This window comes from Sinohyriopsis cumingii, unplaced genomic scaffold (genome assembly GCF_028554795.1).
Source record: "Sinohyriopsis cumingii isolate HCF-2022 unplaced genomic scaffold, ASM2855479v2 utg002317l, whole genome shotgun sequence".
Classification (NCBI taxonomy): Eukaryota; Metazoa; Mollusca; class Bivalvia; order Unionida; family Unionidae; genus Sinohyriopsis; species Sinohyriopsis cumingii.
The window spans coordinates 327,501-337,713 of NW_028316184.1; the positions used below are offsets into that span (position 1 = coordinate 327,501).

A 10,213-nucleotide genomic window follows, 5' to 3' on the forward strand; every position below is an offset into this window, starting at 1 on the left:
GAAATCTACGCATGTTGATGAATTAATTCATACTATCTTATAATGTGATGATTAGATTCAACATACTCTGTTCTTGATCCAGCTGAGTACTGGCCAACATTGTAAAAGTTTATGGCTATAGATAATTTTCATCTGGAAGTTTCTTAATGGCATTTAAGAAGTAGCGCATTCAATAATCAGGCTTACAAAGTGTTTCTCTTTACCTCATTTGTGCTTCAGAGACCCTCACATTTTTAATCTGACACCCAGTTTTGATACCAAAGTTTGTTTTTTACTCAGTCTGACCCTCAGTTTTGACCCCAAGGAAATTTTGTTCTCTCAGTCTTGTACCCTAGGGGATACACTGCTTTAATAGACTTTGGTTAAACAAAACTAGTATTAAATTTTAAAACAATTTACATTTGACTAAATGTGCATTTTTACTATATCATAAGATTGGTAAACTGCAAGACATTTTGAGTTTTCAAATTTAAAATGCATCTTCTATTATAATTATTATTATAGCTTTATATAAATTAAACATGATTTAATGGGCTTTTAAAAATTGGAATAATATTGACTCAACAAAACGGCATAGGTTAAGCATTCTGGGCTGAATATCTTAGTCCTAATGTGCAAAATGTTTACTTTGCTATGCCCCATCATGCATATATTATCAGCATTGATGTCTTACACTGTAGGATACTAATGCGTTGGTACAACTATGTACAGGAGTCTGACGTTTTATCAATAATGTCTTTCTACAGGACACTATCAGGTGGAAGTAGCCCATTTCACCAGATTCTTCCCTGCATTAAATAAGCAAAAGGGTCTAATACTCATACCAATCATGAAGCAGAGTCTGTGTTATCTTTTAATACTACTGAATCCAGCATCCATCTCAGCCTAAATACTGGAAGTGTGATGACATCAACGGTCATTTCTACTATCCTAACTTATAAAGATATTTCTGTTCAGTAAATTTATATAAAATTATCATATGATACAATCTGAAATAAAAGGCATGTTAAACATTTTATTTTGTGAAATTACTTTCAAAGTGTCATTCATTCCATGGCAGAATTGGCTACTTCTGCCTGATGGAGTCCTTTAGAAAGACTTTGTGACCGTTATGGTGAAAATAAAGGTTAATTCGCCGGATTAGATTCATGCGATGACCGTCCGAGAGTTATACGTTGGTAAGTTACTGTATTTTGAATGGATATGTGTAGCCTTTTAATCTTTTGGCGATTCTGAAGCGATAAAGACACGTGACAAAAGTCGAATCGAGCGGAGGAGGCTGGGGTTTCGCTTGCACTCCTTGTGTTAATTTATAGTACCGATATGGTGATTCGTGTTGTCAGAGATTTCGTCGTACTTTATTGATAAAACGTCAGCCTCTGTGAACTTAACCAGCAAGTTGTTCTCCACCTTTTTTTTTTTTTTTTTTTCTTTTTTTGACTGGCGGCGGAGACCAACGTAAGTCAAACTAAAAAAAAAAAAGGTGGAGAACAACTTGCTGGTCTACTGTGAACTATGCAACCTGGATTTGGCTGCCGGTTAAACATGCCAGTCTGCCTGACAATGCACAATATTTGTATCCATTAAATTTACCATTGAAAAGATTGCTCAGCACATCCACTCATTTTAAGAGACTGTTAAATTGTAAAAACTTCACCATAATCTAAGTTTCCACTTTCCTTTCCAGAAACACAAATCCTTAACCACCCGAACTTCAAATTACCACAGACGCTACCGATATGCGCTAAGGAAGAACTTACCTTCTTTGTGAAGAGTTCCAACTCCCCGTGCAGAATCAAGAAAGTAAACCAGGTCCGGACGGCTATGAATGTAAAGAAAAGACAAACAAACAAGCCAACAACAACAACAAAAAATTGGGACAAGAAAGAAAGAAAGAAGAAATTAAAAGAAATGAAACAGTAAAAATTACCAAGCTTGATAGCCTGTGTGTAATGTCAGTTCTGTTATGCTATGCAAAAGCAGACAATACTATGTACAAGGAAATAGCATTACTTGAGAGAACTAAAAACCATTTGAATATATTTCTACAAGCTTTTCAGTAATAACAGCAATAACTTTTTTTAAATCTGAGAGAAAGTGCCAGAGTCCAATGCCATGTAATTGGTGAGAATACAAAGCCTGAATTCTATGACTGGAAATTTAATTTCAACATAAATTGTTTAGGCATGAAACTGCTCAATTTCCAGGTCCCTTCGTTTATTTTGATCATATGATATCTGAGTGGATTGGTTGTCTTGTTCCAAGTGATAAGATAGGACATGTTTACATCTATTAACAAACACCAGTTTACACCTAGGCAAATCAAGTCATATGGCTTGTATCGACTGAACATGGTAGACTGATCTGCATAACAAATGAGAACAGGTGATGTCTGAAAGCCATGTAGAGGTCTCCATCCTGATAATTTATCTCTGTCATAACAAAGAAACCACAAGATGAGGCCATACATGCTTGAATATCGTGCTGTTTATTGTTATATCAAGGGATTCTATTATATGAAGAGAGATTTTTTAAATCTTACAAAGCACAAGCAACTTTTCTATTGCAAATCCCATCCTGGAATGGTTAAAAAATATGCAATTATATTTTGACATTTTAATACCATTCTTCACCAAAATTTATAAGTATGTACATGGTATACAGTACAGTAGAACCTGTCTTGAAAGACCACCTCTTTTGCCAAAAAATTATGGTCTCTCAAGACAGGTGGTCTCTCATAACAGGTCACAATCCTATATAATCAATAAATTTGTGCACTGAGAATGTGGTCTCACAAGACAGATGGTCTCACATAGCAGTGGTCTTTCAAGACAGGTTTTACTGTAGTCAAAATGAAGTAATTTAATGGAAGTGATTGAAAATACAACCTTTCCCTCAACCTAATAACAGCTATTTATATGTATATCATTAACATTATGCATGCAGTCCAATGAAAAATTTTGTGATTGTTTGACAGCTGTACATCATTTATCTCTCATTTTAACTCGATTCAGTTGTTTGACATGTCTTTGTTCAATATATCGGACAATTTAGGTACCCTTAGCATAGCCATGATATCCTTTCACACATTTCTACATTATGATAAAATTTATAATGCAACCTGACAAACTGCCTGGAAATATGCATGCTGTTTGTGTAGGATCTTTCATCACTAAAAAACTGTAGAGACTTACAAACTTGAAACTGGTAAATATTACCCATGAGAGCTTTTGCTTGAAGGTAAATAACGTATTATTTTTTAAATAAATGTCAGCAAGATCTGTAAATCAATCTGTTGTGTAATGTGAGGTATAATCAATTTTTTTCCTCAACTTTGGAAAGAAAAATCTTACTTATCAGTCATCCTAATCACATATGTTGAAATATATGTTGTTTAATTGGAATGGACAGTTTCTGGATCACTAACAGCCAGGAACATGTTCATTTTCAAGTTTACTGATTTTGTTCAATTTTACTGCAGTAAACTAAGTCATTTACATGCATAAATGATACAGCTTAATGCTAGATTATTTGCTAATACATTACCAATAATTAATAAATTGCAAGAAAACATTCGCGCATGAAAAACTATTTATAAGTAATTTTACTTTTGTTTCTGGTGATTCTGATCAATTATGTTATTGATCAAAATGGTGGAAAATCACTCAAAAACTAACACAACCAAACCTCAACCTTTACATGTAGTGGCATGTTAGAAAATCACAACAGAACCAAAAAGTGGTCACTGCAAATTAATTTGCATGACTAATTTAAACTATTTTGGGTGCCTTCAACAATTAAAGCCACCTTCATCAACTAAGATAGATGTACTCTTTTGAAGTGTTATAACATAAAATATAGGTGACTATGACATAATTTTTAATGGGTTGCATCAAATTATGTATTTATTAAATCTTTTGTCAAAACTCCTATACAACTGGCATACCAAATGGAAACAGATCATGTAAAAATATTCCCAAGTTTTTATTGGAGATTTAACTGCCAGTGTTTAAGGTCTGTCAACAATGAAATAAAATAAACTGATCCTTTCAAAACGTGGATCTGTCTGAAGGACACACGGTACTAATTATATGGAAGAACTGTGAACCAGTCTAGAAATGGGTGAAGAAATAATAGAGTATTTACAGGTTTGGTGGTCCATAATTGGTTAATAATGAAAATTAAAATTTTAGGAAAAATATCTTTTGAGAGCTTATCCTATATGTAATGTAAAAAAAATATTGACAAATTTCTACTGATGCAATTTTAGCATTTTTACAGGCTTGACTCAGGAGTACTCAATACTGAAAGTAGCACCTGATTCATTTGGTGCAGAATCAATAACACGTGTTTCATGCACATGTATGTAAACAAATTGCCGCGGGTCATATGGTGTTCTCCACACATAAGCTTGCACCAAGGTTAGATGTGCACGAAAAATTATAGGTGTCATTATCAGCACCCATAAATTTTAAGTTATTGAATTTTGAATATGATAGTGTTTCCATATGTTTACCATTGGAGTGGAATTAGTACCATGAGTCCTGAAGGAAGTGTTCACACCAAATTGCATCAGTTTGGATATCTTAAATGTTTTTCATGAGTTATCCTGGTTATATGCAACTTTCATTGATGAAAATACAAAATTGATTGACACAGCCCATAAATCCATCAAACTTTAATTAGTGAATATATGAAATCGATTGTCACAGCCCATAAGTTCATCAAAAGTAGATGAGACAAAGCCCCTAAAATGCATGTCTACATCTAAAAGTGTTCACACCAATCACAAAATGAAGATCTGAATTGATCAAGAAAGGTCATTAACTCTGTTGAAAATGGAGTAGAGAAATTGATCCCCTAAAATGTACATGCAAGTCTGGAAAAAGTACTCACACCAAATTACATAAGGTTATGCTGTATAGTTCCTTAGCTATACTGGTTACAAAAATCATTTTGGTAAAGATCGAAAATGAATTAAAAATTGACTGTAACTTTGTCAAAAATGGAGTTGGAAAGAAAAATCTTTTAAAGACACATGCTCATGTTGACACATGAATTAATTACCGATTTCAAGAGGTGTGCGCCGAAGGACAGATGGACTGATGAACAATGTGATGACTTAAGCACCATAGCATTTACAAATGGGTCCATATTTAAGGTTAATGGATGTGGTTGTGTATATTGCTTAACTTCTTTTAACAAATGATAGGTGTCCTCAATAAATACTAGAATATGAAATATCAGATGCCTCAGTAAACAATTCATCTTGCCATTATGCCACAACTTTCATAAATGAAGACAAATACTCTGATCAATCGCCAATTCTTTCTTTTTGGACTAAAATAAAATATAATTATTTATGATTTTCAAAAACATAATGGACATACATGCGGCACCCTTTTCATTTAGGAACAACCAGATATTATAAGAATGCTAGTAAAAAACCCAAGACGATGTTATTTTTTGTTCAGGAGGAGTAGCAGTTATTATGTATGTCACCTCACTATAAGGCTCTCACTTGTAATGCAGGTCACCTCACTAAATGGCTTTCTCATTTAAAATGCAAGTCACTCACTATAAGGCTTCCTCACTTGTAATGCAGTTCACCTCACTGTAAGGCTCTCACTTGTAATGCAGGTCAATTCACTATAAGTCTCTCACTTGTAATGTGGGTCACCTCACTAAATGGCTACTTCACTAGATTGCAGGTCACTCACTATAGGGCTTCCTCACTTGTGATGCAGTTCACCTCAGAGTAAGACTCTCACTTCTAATGCAGGTCACCTCAATATAAGGCTCTCACTTGTAATATGGGTCACCTGACTAAAAGGCTTCCTTGCTTAAATGTAACCTCTCATATCCTAACATAGTATTTCATCATGTTTTTCTTTATATTTTGCTGCTCTTATTTCTCCATGATAAATATATAAAGCAATGGTTAATAAATTGATTAATATACAGTTCAAAATCATGTACCCTAATAAAGGTGAAGACTTATTTTCAACATTCTTCATCTTCTCGATCTCATTTGTTTTATCTGTCATTTTTTCCCAATGATTGCCAAAATATGCTTAAATCCGTTTTTGAACATTTATAAGTATTTGAGATCATTTGATTGCCTATATTATTTTATTACTGTATAAAATACGGAATGAACTGTAATGTTCGTTTAGAAAGCTATCCACAATACTTCCTGGTTTGACACTATCATTGGCAGATACCCATTTAATGCATTGTTCTTCTTTTAGAAATTAAAGGAAAACAATAAACTTTTTACTGCTTTTAATCAATATGTAATACCAAGGCATAATGAATGTGGAATTCAAATGTATTGCAAAATCTTTTCACTTTGCTTTTATATGGTTTCTTTAAAAAAAAAACTAAAATGGTATGTCATGTGACATACAGGATCTTCCATTAGTACTCATTTGAAATTAAATTTATGCAATCATATAATAATTTCAGTAGTTTGAAAAGATATGTCACTGTATGTTTCTTGTAAATTTCGTTTCAAATATGCACTCAGGTAAGACTCCATCCCACACCCACCCACCCATTGTCCAGACTGGTTTAATTACAGAAAACAGAAGTTATTGCTTACAATGCAGCATAAAGTTATCCAAACAGCTATGTTGTTGATAGAAAATACTGCAGAATAACTAATTATATGCATCCTCTTTCTGAAATATCTCTAAAAATAATAAATTTTATCAAGAAATATTAAAGGGAAGTAACTGTGAGGAATCTTAAATGAATTCAATAGGAATGTAAACCAAACCATATTTCTTCCCTCTATCTGACTCTTAAACAAATCATACATGTCGTAAATAAAACACCTATAGAAATAAATTGTTAATAATAAAAGAAGAAGAATATATTTATTAGACTTCAAAGCATCAATTATTTAAACCTAAAATACCATGCCTTCCAGTATAATCTGAAAAATCACATATCCACCAGTAATTTCTAATAGTATATATACAGTATAAACTTCCTTGAAAGTCAAGTCCAACTGCAATCAGCACAAATCCATATCTGCTGTCACATAATGCACTGGCAGATCTGGGTCAATGCATTTTGTTAGGAATAATCGGTAGAAAAAACAACACAAGACACAAAAATGGTATGTACTGAGAATGAGAGAAGAACCCTTTCAGGAGGCAATGCTACAACAGTTCAGTATTGCCTAAAACCTGCAGTGAAGGGATGCTAATAATGAGAAAGAATGAAAGAAGGTTCAATGACTTCTTTATTCATGGATTTATTCATATCAGGCTGATTTGAATTCAGTCATTTATAAGATTACATTTTCAATGTGCGAAAGACCAAAGTAAGTAACAAATTTTATTCATATAAAATAACCCACAAACCCATTTCAGCCAATGCAACAGTATATTCAAGAGCTAAAAGAATCATGCATAGGAACCTCACATCTAGGTGTACATTTCTTCCAATATCAGGAGTGTCTCCCATCCATATCAACATTGACTAAAATCTCCTGCATACTCAAAATTGTTACTTAAAAAAAGGCTGGGAAAAAAATGTTATTTTTATTTACACACTGATTCCCATGTAGTACTGGTATATTCATGGTAAAGTCTGTGATCGTGTGACTTTGAACTGTCTTAGGCATTCTATGACTTTTTTACTGTTAATTTGACAGACAATAACCTAAAAGTAATTATCAGATTATACTATGTGTGATCAGCAATTATTCGGTGCATGACTTTTTCTTTTAATTTGACAGACAATAACCTAAAACTAATTACTGGATTATATTATGTGTGACCAGAAATAATTCAGAGAGGATAAAAGACATTAATGTAATATTGTTGGATTACTAAATAGCTCAAGCAGCATAAAACGATTAACATTACTTGGATTCTTTCAGCAAGGTTGGTTTGCTTTGTTGTTTTAAGTTTTTTTTAGATGGATTATACTATGTGTGATCAGTAGTACTTCAAAAACGATTCAAGATGTTAATTAATTATGGTTTGATTATTCATTATAAAATAGCTTAACAAGACCATTTTGTTTCAATATTAAAAGTTTGCCAAGATCTCTAAGTGTGCTTTATCTCCAATGCTAAAACACCAAAATCTAAACAACCAAAACATCACACAAAATTTAATAATGACTGTTAATAAGAATTTCAGTGGTTGGAATCAAGTTCAAAGGACATGAATATGTATTCTGATTCCTTTAAAGTTGACTTTAACATGAAGTTTCTAAATTCAATCCATACAGCACCAATCTTGAGTAGTTCTGGCAGACAGTCAGCAATCTGAATCTACACACAGGCAGGAAATAATTTAAACTTGTCGGTGGACTGTGTAAAGTTGTACTGACATTGCCACATTCCAATGCAGGAAATAATTTAAACTTCTCATTGGACTGTGTAAAGTTGCACTGACATTGCCACATTTAAGTGCAGGAAATAATTTAAACTTCTCAGTGGACTGTATAAAGTTGTACTGACATTGCCACATTCCAACGCAGATACTGAAAGGAAATTTTATCACATTGTCTCCTAAGTGTCGAGATTAACAATGATGTGGAATGCCACAAATATAATCCAGATAATGATCCAGATACTAAGAAAGACCAAACATTTGTGTACTTCATATAAGGTCAGTATTAAAGACAACACAATACTGTGAAAGATGGTCAGAATGAAAGGCAACACAATACTGTGAAAGATGGTCAGTATGAAAGGCATCACAATACTGTGAAAGACGGTCAGTATGAAAGGCAACACAATAATGTGAAAGATGGTCAGTATGAAAGGCAACACAATACTCTAAAAGATGGTCAGTATGAAAGGCAACACAATACTGTGAAAGACGGTCAGTATGAAAGGCAACACAATGCTGTGAAAGACAGTCAGTATGAAAGGCAACACAATACTGTGAAAGGACTGATGTGATATTTTAATACAGGAGAAGGAATTGTGTCATATTTATCCAGCTGCATGCTAACAATCAGGTTGATTAAAATCCTCTTGATCTGATGTCAAAACTCCTGACCAAATTTGCCAAATCTCCTGTTCTATCCTAAACTACCATATGTACACGCTTATAAGTCGAGTCAATCTGCTAGCAACAAATATCTTGCTCTGCTGTAGAATAATGCATCTGAAGATCAGGGTCTACATTATTTGTTATACTGATTACTCCTAACAAACTGCACAGACCCTGATCTGTTGGCACATATTGAGATGTTAGATTTGAGTCTGGGCAGTTATCTGTTTGACTTGTCTTATAAGCAAGTACAGATGGTACCTCTTTGCTGTCAAATTTATTTTTTAACAGAAATTCCACTTTCATCAATGGAATAAATTAGTCTTAATTAGGCTATATTAATTAGGTCTGCCTGGTAGCCCCAGCTTTCAAAGGCTGCCCCAGAATTTTCATTTTGAAACATCCCAATTGAAAGTTAATATAAAAAAATCTTGCTTGCTAGAAGTCTTTTTTTTTAACATTTTATTAATATCCTTTCATGGTCGAAATTACCTCTCCAGCCAAAATAGACAATGTTGGTGAAAATAGGGAGAAGTGGTGTGAAAAGTTAAAAATAGTCACATTAGACTAATGTTGTTTGCATATTTTCATGTCTGGTTATTAAAATGATTTTAAAAGTTATGAAAATATTGGGACTTTTATTATTTCATAAATAGGTAACAGTCGAAAACTGGCAAAGTCTTCCACAGTAGACGGCTTCTTTTCATATGTTAATATAGTGAAATATTGGATAAAATGATTAATTTTATCAGTAATGGATCAGCACAAGTCCACCAAGTCATAATTTGTTTCAGGCTAAGCAAAAGAAATTCAACTTTTCCCATGTTTTTCAAGGATCATGTGTGAATATATGGTCAGAATTCTGTAAAAAGCAATGTAATTTTTTGTATTTAACAATCATAAAAATAGCACTAAACTTGATTATAGAACATATGACTTCTTTTCTATCTCTCCCCCATCCTCTTTGTAGGGAAAATGAACACAAAAGTTGACATCTTACTTTCTTAAATGATGTATTGAAATGAAATGGTGTGCAATTAATGTAAGAAAACATTCCAAAATACTATTTCATGATGACAAATCCCAATTCTGAATGAACTATCTTGAACCACATTAATTCATACTGCTGAATGGTATAAACATTAGATAAAGGGAAGTAAATCTTAAATAAATTAAAAAGAAAAAAACAC

General features: G+C 33.0%; 1 protein-coding gene across 3 annotated transcripts in view; it reads right to left on the reverse strand.

Annotated features, from left to right (window-relative positions):
• LOC149770801 (uncharacterized) overlaps positions 1–1,833 on the reverse strand; it is an 18,564-nt gene extending 16,731 nt beyond the window's left edge. Inside the window, exon 1 of one of the 3 annotated variants that reach the window (XM_089949099.1) lies at positions 1,761–1,833. The gene's annotated coding sequence lies outside the window, so the exon portion shown is untranslated. The other 2 variants (XM_089949097.1, XM_089949098.1) reach the window with 2 other exon arrangements.
• Positions 1,834–10,213: the final 8,380 nt, after the last annotated feature.